This window comes from Cyprinus carpio, chromosome A7 (assembly GCF_018340385.1).
Source record: "Cyprinus carpio isolate SPL01 chromosome A7, ASM1834038v1, whole genome shotgun sequence".
Taxonomy (NCBI): Eukaryota; Metazoa; Chordata; class Actinopteri; order Cypriniformes; family Cyprinidae; genus Cyprinus; species Cyprinus carpio.
This window is the reverse complement of record NC_056578.1, coordinates 12,221,535-12,244,005: the sequence shown is the minus strand read 5'-3', so window position 1 is coordinate 12,244,005 and position 22,471 is coordinate 12,221,535. Positions and strand designations below refer to the sequence as shown.

At 38.6% G+C, this 22,471-nt stretch overlaps 1 pseudogene; it reads right to left on the bottom strand.

Moving 5' to 3' along the window:
* Positions 1 to 223: 223 nt before the first annotated feature.
* Positions 224 to 21,596, bottom strand: LOC109046958 (annotated as a pseudogene).
* Positions 21,597 to 22,471: the final 875 nt, after the last annotated feature.

Here is a 22,471-nt window from a genome sequence, read left to right as displayed (position 1 = left end):
AACCTTAACCTGAAGTATCTCAACAGGTATTACTTTAGGATAGAATAGAAGGAAAATCAATAAATTAATGAAACAATGAATGAATTAACACATATAACCAAACAAATGAATTAATAAATAGTGTTCATTACCTAACAGACAGTCTTGTAGCGCAGTAACTACTTCAAGCCAAAGGTGAATTTCAACCATGCAGTCATCAACACCCCAGGCCTTCTTTTTTACACTACTTCTTCTTCTTTTTTTTTTTTTTTTTAAAAAAAGTATTTTTCAGTCATCAATGAAATAATTCCAGCCCACAAAAAAATACAAAATAAAAATAAAAAAATAAAAATAAAAACCTTTTGCGTTGGCTAGCACCCTGGACTGAGCGCTTTAATCCTTTTTACATAACGGAGAACACTGCTGAGTGAATCTGTTCTGAATCTCCACATTTTAACCAAGTTTGGAGACTGTTCGTAGAGTCTTAAATATCAACATTGTTCAGTAAAAATCCTCCATGGGAAAATTCCAATGATATTTCCTCAAGTCCCAATGTGTCTGAAACTTCCCTTATCTATATTCGGTAAAGCTTGCGTGGTGATGTTCTCAAGCAGACTGAGAAACAACCACCGTAAGGAGAACGAGTCTCATGCAAGTGCGTCTAAACTCTCGAAGCGTCCACCTGCTGACAGAAACGGCCAACTTGCGTTCAGTCTGCGTTCTCCAAGCCCAAGTGAAAGTTCCTCACAGTTCTGAGCAAATGAAAAGTGCATAGCGAGGTTATCAGGGCAGTACTTGTCCCTTTGTTATCTTTATGAAGATGATGGCCATGACACCCCGTCCAAAACATGTTCACGCTGTCCAATTAATTATCTGGCAGATCTGAGGTCATGCATATGTTCTTTTGTTGCTCTTCTCATCAACATCCATCACAGATATGTCCATCCAAAATCTTCCACAAGCCAAAAAATGATTGGGTAAAAGGGAAAAATGTTAAAGCATTCAATATGCATCTTACAGTACCAAGAGGTCATCTGTGCTGTCTTGATTTTTGCCTTCTTTCCAGGTACATAAAGCATTTCTTCTGTGTTGATCAAATTGATTCCATTACAAAAAAAAGATTAGACAAAAGTAAACAAAAGTTTGGTAAACAAAATATGGTCGCCTTTATGATTCTTAAAAACACACCCTGTCTGTGAGATAAAGGTACAATAAGAAATCTTTGATGTAATTCCATTACTTGTGTTCCAGCGATCCAAGTTTGTTTCAGTCAGCAAGCTATACAGGCTGCGCTCATATCCACATGCAAAGGAAGGGTCAGACGTCATGCCACTGAAGTCCCCCCGACAAAATGATTCTCAACTGCAGAATCACATATTCAATCACCACAAAAATAAAGGGAAAAAAAGCACTCACAAATGTCTGTGCAGTTTGTAAACAACCAAAACTCCAGTATGGAATAGAATTTCTTCGAAAGTTCTCTTTTTCATAGTCAAAGTCTGTATGAGCAGGATTGTAGAGGCAGTGTGTTTTTGTGGTAGCCTTTCGTGAGCGATTTTCGATTTCGCTCCAGATGATGTACTGCTGAGAACACTTTAATATCCTGTGTTGAGCAACTCCATCTACACCGTTACATTTTTGGAATACATTCAACATCTTTTTAAGAAGGAAAGAAAAAAAGTACACAAATGCACTTCACATGGTGGCAACTAAAAAAAAAAAAATAATCCAAGGAAACTTTTCAAAACGAACAAAAAAAGTAGCAGCCCCAAGTGCTCTTCCTTTGTAGTCCAATACTTTGTTTATATTCATAGATTCATATATAATCATATATAACATTAAAAGAAAAAAAAAAAAAACACCATCATTGTCGTTGACAACAACAATGAACAAGTAACAAAATATACAAACATTTTGTGCACTGCTAAGTGCACTTGCACAGTTTGTTGCGATCATTTTTTTTTTTTAAACCAGAAATAGTCAAAACCTCAGTCACTCGAGAGCAAGAAAGTGGACAGAAAGGCAATGTTAGTTCACATCCTCCAAATATCAAACATTTCTTTCATCCACACATCCCCAAGCTACAATAGAACTGTACAGAGATAGACTCTTGTTTAATAAGCATGGGAGGCATGTGGGGGGCGGAGCCTTCCAACAGAAACCACGCCCCTTCGCTATAAAAAAAAACAAAACAAAAACAAGTCTCAATGGCAGCAATGAAGTCTAATCATTCGCCCTTTAGTTCTTAGGCACACGTGGGGACAGAAAATAAACACACTCGCAACATACGTACCACAAGTAACCATTTCCTAAAGGTATACAAGATTGAGCTCTTCAACAACACACAAACAAAACAATGACGCTAATGACATGTTCTTAAACCTCACAGAGGCAAAGATGAGGCAGCGGAGGCAGGAAAAGACGTCTCCTGCACTCCCTACCATGAAAACTAAGAGTGCTGGTTGGCGTAAAATGGGCTAAAGCTTTTGTGTTTGAATCTAGAGGTCATTCTTTGTTGGGAATTGAAGGGCTGGTGAAAGAGGATGTGTTGTGCCGTTGCCCTCTCTCTCTCTGTCTTTCGTTCATTCATTCATTCGCTTACATACCGCACTTTTACAAGAGGAGTAATACACACAGTTCCTCCTGTACACAAGCGTTCACATTCACACATTCAGTTCATACAATCCAAAAATGTAAAAAAAAAAAAAAAAAAAAAAAAAAAAAAAAAAATTCACTCTGAATGATGAAATGGCCTCTTTTGATCATACGTCTAAGTAAGCGTTTAAAAAAAATACATTGTGCAGACTGGTATGTTTTTAACACACACACACACGCACACTCTCATTCTTGAACAAACATGCGTGCATAGACATACACACAGGCACACAATCACAAAAATATTCATCTGTTATATCAAACATTTATTTTTTTTTATCTTTTTAACTTGCATTTTATGTGAGTGCAAATCTTCAAGTTTTATAATCAAAGTTTTTTTTATGATAGCTTTATGTTTTTTTTTAATAGAAACTTTATGTATATAAAAAACAACAGTGTTTGTCTTTAAAGAGAGGATTTGTTTTTCTGATAATATCTGAAATAAAACACGCAATGGTCCCCCAATCGCCACCATTTCTTCCCAGCACAAACTCCAGTTCTGATTCAACACACACACACACACACAGTATATATATATATGTGGTAATATTTCTGAAGCATACCACATAAATATACAAGTAAATCTTCTCGAAAAAAAACAAACAAATCTTAATAAAGTGCATTAGTCTGAGTGTAAGGTGCTTAATGCTTTAAGTGCCAGAACTTTATCACCCCCCCCCCCTCCCCTGTCCCGTCCCCTGAAAACACACACACAAAAATAAATTCACACCTGTTCCCTTCCCTGTTGAATTACATTCTTCTATTCCCAGCACAAAACCCACCCACCCCATAAACTGATACCTTACTCCTGGCTTTTCCCCAAACCCCTCTCCCTCAAAGCAGTGCACATTCGACTTGCGGAGTCTGATTAGGTGGACCCGCGGGTTTAAAGGCCTCGTGTAGCTATTGCTGTGTATTCAGTAATCCTCCACCATCTCCATCTCGTTCAGACCATACCGATCAGGGCCACCATGGAATGAGTACCCTAAAAAGAGAGAGAGAACAATTCAGTTTTTAGAGGTTCTCTAGAGGATGCATGCCAAAATATCAAATCAAAATTAAAAGTACACTACCACAACAAACATTTTATCTCAACTATTGCATTTTCATAATCGTTGGAGGCCAAAATCAAAATCTAAACTGTATTTGGATTAATTGCACAGCTCTACCAGCTAATAGAGGAGTTATTTGTTCTGGAAACAGCTATATGTACAAGAGGAAAAAAGGTTACCTAAGATGCTTGGGTCAGAGTGCAGCATCGTGGACTGTTTCTTCTTCAGCTTTGCTGCCTGATCATAGACCACACCCCCCTTCCCAGAATGCACTGCCTGGAACATAGACTGCAGGGCACTGGTGTTCATTCCTCGTACAGTATCCTAACAGACAAAAAGAGTGTGAGAATGAGAGGCAAATACGACTAATGAGACTTGGTTCTGCCCATCACTGTCAATAGAGTTGTTCTCGTACCTGCAGAGGGAAGTTGTTCATGCTAAGTCCAGCCATCTCTTTGGAGAGCTATAAAAGAGGACCAGGATTTGTATTAGGAGTAGGCAAACACACACACGAACACTTTACATCTTTCTGTCACACACACACACACCTGCTGCTGCTGCTGTCTCTGGTGGTTAGCTTTCTGTTTGGCACGGCGCTCCAGGAACTGTCTGGCGAACTCTTTGGCTTCGACAGTGTCGCCCAGGTAAGAGCAGATAAAGTTCAACACCTCATACGGGGACTCCACCTCCTTCAGGTACGCCACAATAGTAGGCACTGTGAACACAAACACACGCTCACATTTTTGCTTAGACTCTCTCAGGCCTGCTGGGCTAATAAGTGTGTGTTTACGGCACACAAGGTTTGTGTTTGTTTTCACAAACTGAGGGACGAATCTAAATTACTTTCCACCATAATGGTCAGCTTCAGCAGATGTTGACAAAAGAGAATTTGTATTTCAGATTACTTTTTAATACTAAGTGACCCAAATGAGACAAAAGCTGGTGTGTGCAAATCCTAAAAGAGAGATGTCTTACCATCCTGGGAAGAAGAGCAGTTATTGGCGGAGGTGTTGAGCGCATGCAGCATCTGTTCACACCAAGTGGTGAAGCCGTCCTGAGACTTCATCCCCTGCAGGAGTTTCAACAGCCGCTCCTCTTCCTCATTGCGTTTACGGCCTCTCATCATGAACTGCTCACTGTAGAAACACACAAATGGTTTCGATTATAGTACTAGCAACACCAAGGTTCCAGAAATATTTCTTATTATCAATGTTGAAAACCGTTGTGCTGCTTAATAATGTTGTGGAAACCACGATACATTTTTTCAGCATTCTTTGATGAACAGAAAAGTAAAGAACGGCATTGATTTGAAATTGAAATCTTTTCTATCAATGCAAGTTTTCATGCATAAATGCAAACAAGAATGTTTTTTCAATGACCTTTCTGATCATTTTTGATTATGGCATAGATATTTTAAAAACACTGATTCAGATCGATTTGCTAGTTAATCATTTAGATTTTAACCAGTAAATGTGTGTAAATAGTAAATGTGTACCTTGAACGCAAGGTATGTCGCTTTGAATTCAAAAAGCATCTGCTAAATGCATACAATGTAAATATCTATTATAGACATAATCAAATATTTGTATCTACATATATACAATTTATAGTGAAAGTGACGTGACATACAGCCAAGTATGGTGACCCATACTCAGAATTCATGCTCTGCATTTAACCCATCCAAAGTGCACACACACAGCAGTGAACACACACACACCCAGAACAGTGGGCAGCCATTTATGCTGCGGCGCCCGGGGAGTATTTGGGGGTTCAGTGCCTTGCTCAATGGCACCCAAGTCGTGGTATTGTCGGCCCGAGACTCGAACCCACAACCTTAGGGTTAGGAGTCAAACTCTCTTTAGGCCCTTTATATCCCTATTATAGAATCCTCTTGGCTTTCAGTAAACATTGTGAAAAGAAATTGTATATTACAGCACTTTTGTGTTTATGTCTCATTTGCGAATATTAAATTGTGTGTTACATCCATCTATGAAAATTGCTCTAGATTTTGGTATGTGCCACTGAAGCGCTGTTAGCATGTGGTTTGTGTTTACCTCAGTGAGGGACTGCTTCGGCTGTTCTTCAGCCCTATGTTGCTGCGAAGTGCGCTCTGGTTCTTGAGGGCCTCGTCCCAGACTCCCATCCCTCCTCCAGAAGGGCTGCTACCTCCACCCACCTTTCCATCCAAAGATCCAGCTCCTCCCCACAACGAAGAGGCATCACCCCACTGCAGAGCAAGACATTCATAATGTATTTAACTTGATTTTCAGGACTGCACACCAGTGCTGTTTGTGTGTGTGTGTGTGTGTGTGTGTGTGTGTCTTACCCTCTGCTGCTGCTGGACTCTGTGCTGTTGTTTGTGCATTCTTTCAGCCTCCTGCTGGATGTCCAGGAGGTTGAGGGGCTTGGTCTGCTTTCCCAGCCCAGGGATGGTTCCTCCGCTCCAGCTCGACCCGGAGCCTGAGGAACCCTGACGCGGAGTCTGCTGGAGCAACTTCATCAGCAAATCCTGCTGCTGGAAAAAAGAAAAACCAAGATATGAGAAAAGAGATGGCGTGTAAGAGAGAAAAATATACAAATACATAACTATTAAAACAAAATAAATTTTACACTATCATTCAAAAGTTTGGAGTTGGTAAGATTTTTTAAATGTTTTTGAAAGACGTCTCTTAAACTGCATTTATTTGTGTGTGTGTGTGTGTGTGTGTGTGATTTATTCCTCTGCTGGCAATGGTGAATTTTCAGCAGATTATTATTAGTGTCAAATTCATTTAAAAAAAAAAGACATTACACAAAAAAAAAAAAGAGATCATTTTAACACAAGGCTCTTATACCTGTTTGCGCCTGTAAATCTCCTCCTCCTCTCTCCTTTTCTGCTCTTCTCGCCTTTTTTCATCCCTCCGTTTTCTTTCCTCTTCCTCACGCTTGGCCCTGAGTTCAGCTTCTCTCCTCTCATGTAGCTGAAACACAGTACAATGTAATGCAATGAGAACAGGAGTCTGAGTCCAGTGCATTTCCTCGGGTCACCAGCAGAGGCCATCAGAGGCAACTCTCACCTTCTGAAGCTGTTCTAGAATTGGACCCTGAGTTGAAGAATTCATTAAGTCCCATAGACTGGCCTCACCGCCTGCTCAAGGAAAAGAGGGAGAAACTTCATTTATTTTCAGATGTGAGTGTGAGGGAAAAACAGTTATTCTTTAAGTGTTCTTCTGGGTGTACCTGCTGGCTGTGAGGCTGAGGTATGCATGTCCCACAGGGACCCTGTATCTGGCACTGACATCGACCTGTTTAACGAAGGCATCATACCCTGCTCTCCACACCTACATTACGTTTGTAACAGTATTAAATACACTAAACATACTCAGTGACACTGCAAAAAGACACACAAACACGAACTCACCTGTTGATGAGCTGGAACAGCTGCTGTTGCTGGAGTTGCTGGTAAAGAGCCTTGGCAGCAGCTAATTCCTGCTGTTTCTTCAGCCGCTCCTGATCCATATTACCCTGAAAGACACAGAGAGGGCTGTCACACATTAACCCACGACAGAAAGATCAGATACATGCATTAATTCAAGAGAGACATGCATGAGCACATTTGCAAAGAGTATCCACATGTTTAGGGAAATTATATTTCAGACAACAAGACTTTAATGCAAGTTGTACAAACACCAATATAACTAAAATTAAATGTCATATTTATTATATTATTCATGCTTAGTGATTAAATACTGATGTTTTAACACCACAGAAAAAAAAATCTCTATTCTTAGGGTGGTTTAAAAGAGTATATTTTTAGCTTAAGGGTATTTACTTTAAAAATCAGTATGATGAATGCCATGTTTTGTGAAATGCCATAAAATCAAGAATGGTATTTGTTCACTCTTTAACCTTTATTTAATTGACTGAAGTACAAAGAAAAAAGTTCAGATGTTTTCCCTGGCAAACTTAATTTTATTTTGTAAATGTAAACAAAATATTGATATTGATGGTTACAATTCAATCCCAAAAAGTTGGGACAGAGGCATGTTTAACACTGTCACATCAACTGTCCTTTTAATTACAATGTTTAATTGTTTGGGAATTGAGGATACTAATTTACATTTTTTTTTTTTTTTTTTTTTAGTTTTGCAAGCAAATTTTTTGTCCAGTCTCACTTGATATCAGACTTCAGATGCCCAGAAGTCTGTGATCATCATAGTCTGATTCTCCTTTTCATGACTGGTCATACATTTTCAATAGGAGACAGATCTGGACTGCAGGCTCCATTCTAGCACATTCACTCTGTCTAAAAAAACAACACTGTTGTAGCACATGCAGAATGAGACCTGGCATTGTCTTGATCTAATAACCATGGACTTCCCCCATGAAAGACGTCAACTTGATGGCAGTACACGTCTCTGTACAATTCCAGTATATGCCTCCATGTCAATGGTACCTTCGCACATTTGCCAGTGACCCATGCTGTTTGCTCTGCTGCACCCCAATACCATGACAGACGTTTGCTTTTGCATCTGTCACTGATGAAAGTCTGGATGGTCCCTTTGGTCTTTGGAACTAAGAAATCGATGTCCATTTTTCCCAGAAACAAGTTGAAACGTGGACTCATCTGACCACAGCACATATTTCCAGTGTCTTTTTGACTATCTGAGATGAGCTCTGGCCCAGAGAACTCCATGGCATCATTGTATAGAATTGATGTATAGCTTTCTCCTAGAGTAACAGAGATTCAGATTGCATTTATTGATGCAGCGGCAGACTGCGTTAAGTGACAGCGGTTTTCCGAAGTACTCCTGAGCCCATGTGGCTATATTTAACACCGCACCATGACAGGCATGCCATCTGAGGGCTCAAAGGTCATGCACATTCAACTGAGGTTTCCTGCCTTGCCCTACAAAGACTGAGATTTCTCTGGATTCTCTGAATCTTTTCACAATATTATGTAAGGTAGTTGGTGAAAGACTTAAATTCTTTGTGATTTTGCACTGAGAAATGTGATTTTTGATTTGTTTGACACTTCTCTCATGAAATTTGGCACAAAGTGATGAGCCATGATCCAGCTTTGCATGCAATGAATGAGATGCTACTTTACACCCTCACCTATTACCAATTCACATGTTTGTAAACTGTTTCAAAAGAGTTTAATTTGGATATTCTATAACCTTTACACTTTTATTTTGCCTCTGTCCCAACTTTTTTGGAGTGTGTTGCAGCCATCAAAGTCAAAATACATTTAAGTTAGTTAGTGAAAACTTTAAATTTTTTTCTTTGTGCTTTTGTCAATTAAATTATTAAATTATTGATTTTATTGCATTTTACCATATGTCCCAACTTTTCTGGAATTGGGTTGTAATTTTATTTTAACAGATAAACGGTAAAATGGCTGTCCTAATTTCTTTGATTTCAAATGTTAAACCATAGCTTTTATTTGAGTAAAAGTATAATAAAGGCATTTCAGTAAACACATTTAGGACCTACACAAACACTGAAGAATTTTTTGTTTTGCTAATTACAAAATGTTTATAGTTTTACATTTTGAAAAGTGAGATTTGAATACTTTAATACTTTGAGCCACCCTGCATGCATTGTAAGTGAACGCATATGCAAATTTAGACAAACACACGAAGAGATACACAGACACACATTTACAAACAAGCTCACTGAATTAAAATAAATACTAACAAACAAGAAAAACTCCCCAGAATGCAAATAACCCCATGGAAAATAACGCCCAAACATTCACTCTTCCACCCTGAGACTCACGATTGCCCCCCGGGGTGGGTGAGGGCGAAGGTGGGCTTGATTCCTCACCAAGAGGGGCGGAGGGGAAGGTCCAGGGGCGAAAGGCACACGCCCCCACATCTTAATGACATCCCCCAGTGGCTGAAATCCCTCATCACAACCACGTTTAACAAGCAGGTTCATGGCGAAATACCCCGCCTGAAACCATTCACACATCTCCACTGTACTGAAAGGACCTGAGAGAGACAGAACAGACAAAAGACAAGAAAAAAAAGACGGTATTAATGGACTATACTCAAAACACTGCTCCATATGCATGAGTTGACCTCCTATGAGAGAATGCATGCATACCCTGAATCTCTCCTTGCGGGTCTTTGTAAAACCATTTCATGGCAGAGTCATGGGAGAGAGGAAGAGCAGAGGCTGTGTTTCTGCCCTCCTGAAGAGTCTGGGTGAAACACTCTTCCTCTAGAGATGTGTCCTGGAGCGCTGCCACCATCTTCTCTGCCTCCTACACACATAAATCACCATCAAAAACTAAAAGAATTAAAGTGCGCTACAAACAATGTCATTTAATCTAAAGAGGAAATGTATTCTATTCTTTTTATAGCATTTACTTTATTAACTATAACTGTAGGATTTGTAATGTTAATATACGTTTCTAGCACAAAAATATGCATTATTAATAATTATAATAAAAAATGTATAAATAATAATTTAGTCATAAATTAGTTTTTTAGAATTTGGTTTCTGAAACAAAAACATTATGAATAAATTATAATAAAAAATATAAAATTAGTCCGTTTAGATTTAGTCTATTTGTTGATCCAGGTTTCAAGCACAAAAAATAATTGATTATAAATGAATTATAATAAAAATATATAAATAGTTTAATTTTACAGGATCATACCCTCTTGTCTAAGAATTAAGCAGATGGTTTTTTCTATTGTACATTTTTAGACCCCTGTATGTAAATAACCTTGTTGTGATTGGCTAACCCTCACAAATGTGAAATGGTTAACAATGACTTCAACAAGTCGGTGAACACTGAGCATTTAATAATATAAACAATTCAATCAATGTTAATATTAATATACATGTGCTATTCAGTGAGATATAATATTATCTGTTACTCTCAGAACTTGTTTTCTGTGGTACCTGTTGCAGGTGCTTCATGCCCTCATCATCCTCAATATCACCCCCCGGTGGTGGGAGGTCAGTAGCAGCAGAGGATGAAGAGGGAGGTGATGAAGGCAGACTGGAGGAGGCACTGGGGCTCAAATCTAACATGGCCTCTGATAACACTACAAAAAAAAAGACAATACACAAGTGAAGCATCATCCGTCTATACAGCTACTGAAAAAAAAAAAAGGCAATTTTTTTCTCACCTTCACTTGGTAGTTTGTTGGGAATGGAGGAGGCAGGCTGAGGCTCCTCCAGGCCAGAGGGGACAGCAGAGGGCACAGCCTTGGCGACAGGAGTAGGAAGAGTTGGAGGTAGAGGAGGAGGAGGAGGAGGAGGAGGAGGGGAAGGAGGAGGGGAAGGAGAAACCGGTTTCACTTCAGTTTCAGACACTGGAGCAGAGTCAGTGACATCTGTAGAAAGAGAAGAGAGAGAGAGAGTGATGAAATCAATGGAACACAGATATCCTTAAAAATACATTTATTTAAAATCATATTTCAATTAAATGCATGATTTTTTAAAAACTCAGACAACTTCACAGTAATGTTTACAATGTATTTATGTACAAAAAAAAATTATTCAGGCTGTTCCTCACATTAAGCAATCATACACATTTTCATTTAAGAATCTAATTTTTTCAAGTTTTGTTCCAACCTTTTTCGCTTTTTTCAGCTCCAGAGTCGTTTTTCTTCTCTTGATAAGCACTGTCCTCTTCTTCATCCTCCAAACCCTGGAACTCAAACTCCTCTTCTGGAATTGGGTCATTCAGGCCCTTCTAAGATAACAGAAGAGGGGAAACTGTAAAAAAAAGAAAACCATAGACAAGAAGTCATTAGACACTAAATCTAAGGTCTCACCTTAATAGACATAAACGCTCCAGAAGAATCAAAGGTTCCCATTTCTCCATCTTCTTCATCTGTGCACCACTCTGGCAGACCATCTCTCTCGTCCTCGGCTCCTTCGCTGCCTGCTCTCCTTCTGCCTCCCTCACCCCCTCCATCCCGGAAGTCGAAGTCAAACTTCCTGCGGCGAACTTCACCTGGACCAGAATGTTCCCGCCAACCAGCTGAGCGAGGACCACCATCTAGGAAGAAGCGGAACAAATTTATACACTACCATTCAAAAGTTTGGGGTCAGTAAAATTGTAATATTGTAAAAATTGCAGCAGTCATTATCTTGTCACTTGATGTTTTTTCATGTTTGGTCAAAATATTTATTTTAAATGCCAAGTGTACATGTGTACTGTGTTACCATCTTTTCGTGAACCGGTGAGTCTCCAGCTGGCACCAGTCTCTCCTGCGTCCTCCTCCTCCTGTTCCTCCCTCAGTGTACGCCAGTTGTCACTATCAGAGCGCATGAACTCCTTTCTGCCACCTGGAAGCCCCTCCTCAAAACCCAGGCGCACACCTTCTCTCCGCAGCGGTTTCTCAAAACGTCTCTCACTTCTGCAGAATAAAAAGAGACATAAGTTTATCAAGATGCTTTTGATTTGCCTTAACAGCCATCTAAATCTAGATTGTATGCTGATGAAAGGATTTTTATATTTGTTGCGACAAGAGCTAATGCAACAAACTGGGATCATAATCGGATAATATCATACCACAAAAATTACAAAAAATTAAAAGAACTGCTTTTTTAAAATGACTTAAAATAAACAACTAGAGGGAACGTAAACACACAATTCACACTAAAGTAAAATAATATAAAATAATTGAGAATACCTGTCATCCCAGCTCTGACTGCGATGGATCTCTCGAACGCCACGACCAAAAAAACCTCCCCCTCCTCACTACTTCTTTTTAGAAACAACCCGATCTCTCCTCCTCTTCCTCGACCTAAACACACAGCGTGACATAAACTTCAGCATCTCCGCCAATACATGAATAATTTACACACATATACACATAATTAGCTTCACTTGCCTCGACCGCCTCTCACGCTGCCTCTACCTCGGTTCACCCCAGCCGGGATGGCCCCGCCCCCCTTACCCATAAGCCTCAGCACAGCCACACTGTTGACAGACATGGAGAAGTTCCTCTGCAAAGAGAGAAAACACGTGAAACCATGACCACACCAAAAACCGCAAAATCTATGGAGATAAAATCATTGTAGTGCCGAAGGCGTTTTTTGTGTAAGGGAGTGTTTATGGTTTCTGAAAAATGTGCTCGCCCCACCTCAGATTACTTTCACAGGATAGTGTGTGTTGCCAAAATCAAAATGCCAGATGTGTAAGTGTGTGCCTCTCACCTGCTCCTCTTCAGTGAGAGGCAACAGTGCCAGTGGCTGTTGAGGCTCATCCTGCAGAATAGCAGCAAACTCCTTATCCTGCATTTCTTCAGGGACCTGAAAACACACAAGACTATGACTCACTCTACTCTTGCAAATGATAGACTCAAAAAAAAAAAATCGGGAAATTTACATCCGAACATTTTAAATATGCAAAAAGTCTGGACTGTGCTGATCTGAGTCAGGTTTAACCCATCAACATTCTTCTCAAATATTTTGTACAGCACATTTTTTTTTGGTATATCCAAAAGGCATTTTTGCGCCCTTGTGAGGGCACAGCATCATAGGGCTTCTGCCCTATAAGGAACTGTGACTATTCAAGGGTTAAGTTTGTGCAATGCTGACATGGCTTCCTACAACAGACACTAACTGGCCAACCTTTAGACATAATCAAGTGAACTTGCCAAAATAGAGAAAAATCAAAACATTTCAGGTTCCCTTTTCAAAGCAGTTTTAGATTTGTATTTTTCCACAATACCAGTCCTAAGCGGGGACTCTGAGAGCCTGGATTTCTTAAAAACACTTTTCAAACACACTAAAAGTGTAATTATGACAAATATCCATGCTTCATTAGTGCATACTGAATATTTCTTCTGCAATAAAAAAAAAAACATGGTAAATCATTATCTTAAAGCACAGTTTCTACAGTCTATTTTTGAGAGCTCTGGAGCTGCGGTTGCCTGTGGAAACCTTTATGATTTGTGTCAGTACTGGTAAGAAATGTTTTGCATTTTAAAGTCGACCAGTGGAAACATGTACTAGACACACATTGCATGTTAAATCTCAGGCCATGTGAACGCCACAAAAGACGTCCATTAAGGGACCTGCAAAAGGTCCCTCAGTAATCACTGTGCACATGAAACACTTGTAGAGTGACATTTACAAACACAATGTTTGTATTCTACAAACATCACAGAAAGATGAACTGTCTTAGAGTATCTAATAACATTATCATATAAAGCAAATTCCATTTACAAAAGTAAAAAAATCAACTCACCGAATGTCACTCAAAATACTCATGTTTGTTCTTTGGAATTAACAAAAAAAAGTTATTTAGCAAAATGTCCAGGCTGCCCTTTTCCATTTAATGGATGTGTACAGAGATTAGGGTCTGTAGAGCGCCAAAAAAAAGCAAAAAAACCAGCAAGTTATTGTTTGAAGCTTTGTTTAAAAACTGACCTAAAAGTCTCAAAGTCATTATTGACAGAAACAACTTTACATCTATATTTGTATGTATCGTTACCACTTCCACTGTATGGAAAAATGCACAAAGACAAATGATAAATCAGTATGGTGTTCCACAGAACAAGAACTAGTTTTGAGCAACATAAGGGGTTATTACATAGATTTTTATTTTCTAGTTTTTCCTAGTGGCTGATGTAGATACCAATATCTAAAGACCAGGGCAACCGACTGCCAATGTATAACATAATTAACCACCAGCAACTGAGATTAAATTCAAAATTCTTCTAATAAAAACTTGATTTATAGAAATGATTTAATTATTATCTAACAGCTGTCAGCAGATTGAAAGCACCCAAGCAAACATGAACAACTGATGCCAATAATCTGAAAATGCCCAATTACTGGCAGATCACTTGGCTAAAAAAAATAATAATAATAATAATAAAAAATGTTTACTGTTTTTAAACAATAAACAATTCCTCTAATGTCAAGAGGTAAAGATGCAGGTGCAATCATTGCAAACTGAACGCTGGGATATCACCTAGACTTAAAAATAGGCCAACACAACCCAGGATTGTGTTAGTCATTTTCCCACCTTGTTGTCCTTGACATAAAGTGCTAGCATCTCCTCTCGCCCATAACGGTATTCGGCCAACTTGTACTTTGGCATAGCAGGAGAGGCAGGAGGGGAAGACACACTGCCTCCACTGGAAAGTGCACGGAGCCTGAGAGAGAGATAAAAAAATCAAATCAAAACAGATTCAGCAGCAACAATGTGGAAGCTTCATTGAGAAATGCTCCAATCCTGTCTACCATCCAAAGATGGCCCTGTCAGTGTCGACTCTACATCCTGCTTTATTTAGGATCTCTCACTCCCCTTTTCCAAGGAAATGATGCTGAAGCTTGTACTGATGCTTGGGCAGGGGAGACACCTTTAAGAACTAAAAAAGCTAGAAGTTATGCCCAATATATCCATATCAATCAATTTACAACTACACTACCTTTCAAAAAAATTGGTACAGTAAGATTTTTTTAAAAGAAATTAATACTTTTATTCAGCAAGGATGCATTAAATTGATCAAAAGGTAGCAGCAAAGACCTTCAGAATGTTATCAAATATTTCAAATAAATGCTCTTTAGAACTCTTTATTTAAAATATTAAAAACATTTAGGAGCGCACCTGTTTACAACAATGAAGAACAGCAGCACATCAGCATATAATGTAATGCATTCACAGGAATAATTACATTTTAAAATACATTAAAGTAAAAAACAGTTATTTAATTTTTTTTTTTTTTTTTAAAGAACAATTAATTCAAAAACAAATCTTACCGACCCCAAGGTTTTGAACAGCAGTGTAATACTTATATAATATTTAATTTTAGACAAACAGGAAAATCAAGGGGCTGGAGTTGCCGTGTCAGATACTGTATATAAGAACTGTGCTTACAGTGTAAATAGCTCTGCTGATTTTAAGATGGAAGCAATCTGGTTTTGTTGTGCGTCAGAATCGCCAGAGTTTTTGTTGTTCTGACTCTACTTGGTGCTGACATTATCTCGCCCCCAGCATTTGACGTTAGCAGTTCCTGATTCAAGTCCAGCAGCTTTTAGGGGCCAGTGCAATGTTGTTTTTCCTAACTGAAACCACTTTTCAGCGGTGGAAACATGTGAAACGGCACTGGCTGAGGCACCTTGTTGGTGGAAAGGGGTTTCAGAGCTATGGGTAGCTTTGTAAACTTTAAATAAATACTACCCCACTGAGATAAGCTGATGAGGAAAGCTTTGAGGAAGCATACCACCCCTGCACTGTACATGTCAAACCCAGGAATTCATTCACTTTTGTTGGCCGGGGACCAACTATGCACAGAAGAGCCTCAGTTCAGCACAGGACCACGCCTAACCTTTTAATTTCTGCATAATCATTTAGTATGTGCCAAGAGGAGATACAGGGAGAGAAGGGGGCTGGAAAGAAGGGAATGACGAGAGAGAGAACCTAGCAAAAACATGGGGAAAGTAAAGAGCAGTGCTAAGGAAAATACTCATATTCAGTAGCTCATAGCATGGTAAGATACAGTTTTGAAGCTGATTGCATTGAAGTGGAAACTGGTACACCATAGACTACCATTAAATGGTTTGAGTTTTGTACGTTTTTTTTTTTATGTTTTTAAGGAAACTGTCATTTTTTTCATTGATCCTTTTTAAAAAAGTTAAAAAAAAGAACAGCATTTATTTAAAAAGCAAAACTTTTTTTATATTATAAATGCCATAACTTTCACTTTTGATCAATTTAATGCAACCTTGCTGAATAAAAGTATTTATTTAAAAAAAAAAGACGACGACCAAACTTTTGAACGCTAGTGTGTGAGGGGGAAGACATTCTATGAGAGTGCTTGATTATCACCTCAGAGCTGCATATGCAATACAACATTGCAAAAAATAACAACATAGCCTTTTGTCACCTAGCCTAAAGTAGCTAGGAGGTAATAACATTACTGCTTGCATTTCATTTCTCCAACAGTGATAAAGAATGGAATAGAGAAAATCACTCAAGAGACAGCAATGAAAAACAAATGTACAAGAAAATCAGATGAAGGGAGATCTGGCAACAAGTAGAGGAGACACAGAAATCGAAAAGAAAGGATTTTACCATTCTGGGCCAAAGTTAAGTGTTTCAGCAGTCATATTCTTCCTTCCTTCTCAGAGGTGAAAGTCTACAATCAAAAATACCGGAACATGAGTATGCAACGGATTGAAATATGCTGCAAGCATACTTCTGTTCATTAGTACACACACATTCTTTTATTACACTGCAGTGTAAAACACACACGATTGACAGACATATCAATATATGCAAACACAGCCGTTCATATGTTATTCTTACCCTGTCCAGAGGAGTGGCGCAGGCAAGACTAGGCTGGACCAGGTCTGGGTGAGAGGGCTGAAAGGTTGTGTGTGTGTGTGTGTGTGTGTGTGTGTGTGTGTTTCAAAGTAGCCAATTTAAGAGAGAGTAGGGTTATAGCTGCCTTAGTCAGGGTGTGTGCAGGAGAGCAGAAACACTTAAGGTCAGACACGGTAAGAGCTCTCGTTCACAACCAATGAAAATAAAAACAAAACAAAAAATTGATAATAATCAAGCCTGCCTAAAATGAGTAATACCTGTTGGACTGCAAAAACTGCAGAGCTTTGATACTGATGTCTAAAGTCGATCGACTACAAGAAACAAACAAAACAGACGAACAGCCAAAAATAAAACAAAAAAGAGACTAACTTGTTGATAATACAGCTGCCAGAAGCAGTTACGACCCCAATAAGCGTCTTGCTTTCTCTATTTGTGTGTATGATTTTCTAATTTTTTCTGTTGTACTGGCAATGCTGTGTGGACCAGGTCCCAGCTGGTGTCCCCGTCCTCACGCCGACAATCCCTCTCCCTCCTTTATCTGCAGGAGAAAATAAAAAATGACCACATAAAACTATAAAAATACTGTGGACTAATTGCAAGTGAAGCCATTAAAACAGAGAAAAGAGGGCAGTGCACGAGTGTTACTTCAGTATTATATACCCCAATGTAGATTTTATTGATATTCTGAATTAGCTTTTATTTTCATCATAATTTTAGTTATATTTTTAGTAATTTTGTTACGCGCTTACTTTATTTAAATACTACCATATAGTTTATTTATTTGTATTTTTTTCCCCAGTTTTAGATTTGTATTTTTTGTTTATTTCCAGTGAGTAAATTTAGTGTTTCAACTTTAAATCGAAATTAGAAAAGCTGCCTTGGCAACTAAATAAAATAAATTTTTCATCTAATATTTATATTTGATTTATTTTAGCTTTGTTTCAATGAACAAAAATGTTTTGATAGTTTTAATTCTAGCTTTAGTTTACTATAGTAACCCTACAGCGCACACTGTCCAACATGCTCCTGTAATAGTATCATATCAATTTAAAGACCAAGGGTACATGAAAATAATCTCTCTCCATTTCAAAATATTCTGAAAGATATTTTCTTTAAGAAACAGGACCACGAACAAACCATGCCTTAGGAAACATATAGTAAAATATGTTATTTTTTTAAAGTTTAACAAAGCACTATATATTGGAAAAGGCAAGTGTGCGTAACTTGCTTTGCAGGTAGACTTAGGCGCAAATCTTTCTAAATTGCTGACACTGCACAAATATAATAGTTATTGCTATCAGGACAACATGGAGATGGAAAAGAAACATCCCAGGGGGTTAATCAACAGCACCCACAGATGTCATAGCAACAGAAATATCTAAGCAACAGAACAAACCGTTGAGATTAAACAGTATTGACTGGGGGAGTTAGGCTCCTTAACAAAGTACAATATGAGAATATATGTCACGTCAAGAAAGACACCTGTAACTTCAACTGCACTTAGAAATACATCAGTATGCCTGAGAGAGCTCATAATTCATCATGGGACTTAAGCATTTGCAATGTCCATGTGAACAGTTGCCAAATAACAGTAAACTGCTCAACTCCAAAGGGACAAGACGCTCCCTGACATTAGCTGGGTTTCCATCACCATGTTTTTATGCGCATTTTTAAGTATCGCATCATAATCGAGTGATGGAAACGCTGAATTTCGAATAAAAATGCCTCAATTTGCAAAAATGTTTTTACTCTCGCCTGAGGTGGTTTTTGACTTGTGTGAACAAGGGTTAATGCGAATGATGGGAGATGGAAATGCATTTTGGGAATAAATTCCTCCAAGCGCATCAAAAAAAAGTCATGTGACTTTGCGCTATGGGACAGTAAATCCTGATTAACCAGCGGACCAATCTCATTCCACAGCATCTGAAATGTTGTTATGGTCATTTGGAAATCCAAAGTTTGTCATTAAAGTATTTCTGTATAATTGCCTCCCAGAACTGTTAAACGACGGCGTTCCCAAACAGCAGCATCCACCTCCGAAAACAATGACCGCATTCATTGTGTTTCCTCTGCTCGTTCTGAGTTGCAAGTAATTTATTATATATGAAAATTATTATATTCAGTAGCTTCTCCTACTTTTCTTAGTGATGTATAGTGCCAGTTCATCAGGAAGTGACTATTTTGTTCTCTTTGACTCGTTGTATGGAAACGGTGCTTGTTGCAAATGTTTTGTGCGATATTCCAATTTTGCACACAAGTTAAATTCTCAACTTTGGATGGAAACCCGCCTATTGTTTCATGCACTGAACGCACTAATAAAACCCACACAATCACAAATGCATGTTTATTTTATTTATAAGGATATAAACATGTAAGATCAACTAATAAGGGTGTTTTTACTGTCATTTCACGTGCCCCTGTTTAGTTTGTTGCAGTCTTTTAAGTCTATAACAACTTAAATACAATTTTCATGTACATTAATACTACATTAACTGACATATCTTAATTTGAAATGCTTGAAATGATTCATAAATATATTTCCAGTACGTTTTATTTGTAACAATTTCAATATTCAACTTTTTAAGGATTAGTTCACTGCAGAATTAAAACTTTCCTGATAATTTATTCACCCGTATGTCATCCAAGAAGTTCATGTTTTTCTTTCTCAGTCGAAAAGAAATGAAGGATTTTTAGGGAAAACATTCCAAGATTTTTCTCCATATAGGTGGACTTCAATGGGGACTAACGAGTTGAAGGTCCAAATTGCAGTTTCAATGCAGCTTCAAAGGGCTCAACACGATCCCAGCCGAGGAATAAGGGTCTTATCTACCGAAACAATCTGTCATTTTCCTAAAGAAAATAAAGTCATCATCGGATTGGTTGAATTCTACAGGATTTCCGGGAGACGTGTGTGTCACGTTCTTTAACATTCCACCTGGAAACAATGATGCCGTGGCGCCAAACCCCCTCATCAAAGAAGAAAGCCTAGTGTTTACAACTGTGATGATGAGCGCTTATCAGGATCAAATAAACAATGGAGTTTCAAAAGTATGTGAAATAAAGTTTGTGGCATAGAATCTTTAAAATACGAGAGTTTTACACACCGGTCTGTTATTGTGGCGACATTTCCACTAGGGATGCATCGATCCAATACTCAGGATCGGTATCGGCGCCGATATGGCATTTTCTGCCGGGTCGGGTATCGGTCAGATATCTTTCCAACGTGATTACATAATGCACGACGTCATGGACGTCAATCACAGAGCTAGTGCAAGAGGAGCATTTGTGGTCAAAAAGTATACATACTTTTATTTATTTAGAAAAAGACAGATGGTTTCACTAGATAAAACCCTTATTCCTCGGCTAGGACCACGCAGAGCCCTTTGAAGCTGCACTGAAACTGCAGTTTGGACCTTCGACCCATAGGTCCCCACTGAAGTCCATTAAATGGAGAAAAACCCTGGAATGTTTTCTTCAAAAACCCCAATTTCTTTTCGACTGAAGAAAAAAGACAGGGACATCTTGGATGACATGGTGTTGAGTAAATTATCAGGAAATTGTAATTCTGGAGTGAACTAATCCTGTTAAGTAACTTACTTTTCGTCTCACATGTAAAGTCCTCAATTCACTCCAAATGCTTCAAATGATTCTCGACTCATTGCGAATCTGACAGATTTCGATCCAACGAGTCGATGACTCGACAATCTTTCAGACGGATTCGGTCCGGTTCGTGAGCCAAACCCATTTGTAAATTGGTTCAATCGAATCACTGAAAAGATCCGACTCAAAACAACGAGTCGTTCACGAATGGGACATAGCTACTAACTAACTACTCGCCATCAGGCCATAAATATACGATGCAAACTCAACGCAAACCCAGAAAAAAAAATGCTATTTTGTAACACATGCAAGATATCAGTGTTTAATATTTCTCACGTGAAATGAAAATGACCACTTAAACAATCTGGCGTCGTTTCGCAACTGATTGGAGGAGTTTTGAGGGGCGTCGCGTCCACAAGGAGGGGGGAGTGTGCATGTGCGTGCAATGTCTGCACACTCCCCCCGCCCCCTCACTGCGCACGCGGCGCCCCTCAAAACTCCACTCCGCTGCTTCCCGTGGCCTTCAACCCACGGCAACCGCTGCCTTGCCAAACACACAAAAAGCCTCACAGCTTAAAACAGCACCATTTATTCCCACACACCCGAGCGCTGGCCACTTAACGCTCCTTATGCACTTAAGTGCATTTGCTGTTCCCCTGCCCTTCCCCTTTTAAGTTTGCAAAAAACTTAACGCAACACCCATCTGCCATCAACGCTTCAGACATTCAAGGAGAGAGAGGCACACAGTTGCTAACCGTTTTTCTGGAGCTGTCGATGCGATTTCACTGTCCAGTCGCCCCGTCTACGATCTTCACTCTGGATGCATGTGCAGTTGTTTGTGTTCCGTGCTCCTCCTCGAGAATCGTGTTCCGTTTTGACTGTTTTTGCTCTCTCGCTCCCTCTCCAATGGTCGGTGCGTGTTGATGTCTAGTATGCTCTTGTTGTTTGTGTTTTAGGGAAGATGGCCGTCCTACTCGGTCATACCACGTGACCAGAGTGTCGCGTTGCTTTTAGAGGAGCGTGAAGATAGTGACCCTTCTGGAAAGATTTGAAACGACTACTAGAAATGCATTTGTCCTAAATAAAATATGTGGACCGAAACAATAATTAAACAAGTAAACAGACACAATTAAGTAAATGCACATACTAATACTGCGTAGTGGTAAAGATAAAATATTTTTATTAGCAGTTTATTAGCAGTTATCAGCTTTCAGACAAAACTCTCTTCACACTCTCATTGTTTTAATTAACAATGATTGTGTACCCGAAATACAAACAATTAAATCAGATTTCACACTTTTTACACCTTTTCTAACAATTTCTTCACAAAGATGTCTCAGATTTCATATCAAGCTCCACAAATTATTATTAATTTTTTAGTGCATAATCATTAATTGTGATGGAAATCACAAGTTTGGGGCAGTCAGAATTTGTGTAAAAACCATAAATCATTTTCACACAATAAACGTTTAAATGGCGATTAAAAGTTCAGATGCCCCTAAAAATCTAACGTTATTTCAGGCAAATACTGCTGTATAATTTTAAAATAAAAAAAGTTAACTTTTAACACTGGCAGTAGGACAGTCCATTTGTTATATCCAGGCATGATTTCATACAGTAAGTATTTTTATAAATTATGAGTTAAGCAAAAAAAAATTAAAGTATTTATGTAAAGTAGGCTACTACACTGATAAATGTACTTATTATAGGTAAAGTCAGCAGGTCAAATTATTCTGAATAATAACTATTGTCCACAGAAATGCCATATTACTCACGTTTCATCCAGAAATCCTGTGTATCACACAGAGGTTGTGTTCTGTTTCGTCTCATCTATAATCTTTCCAACTATGCCAATAAAAATCATTTAAACTAAAAGCATGTATGCACGTATTTA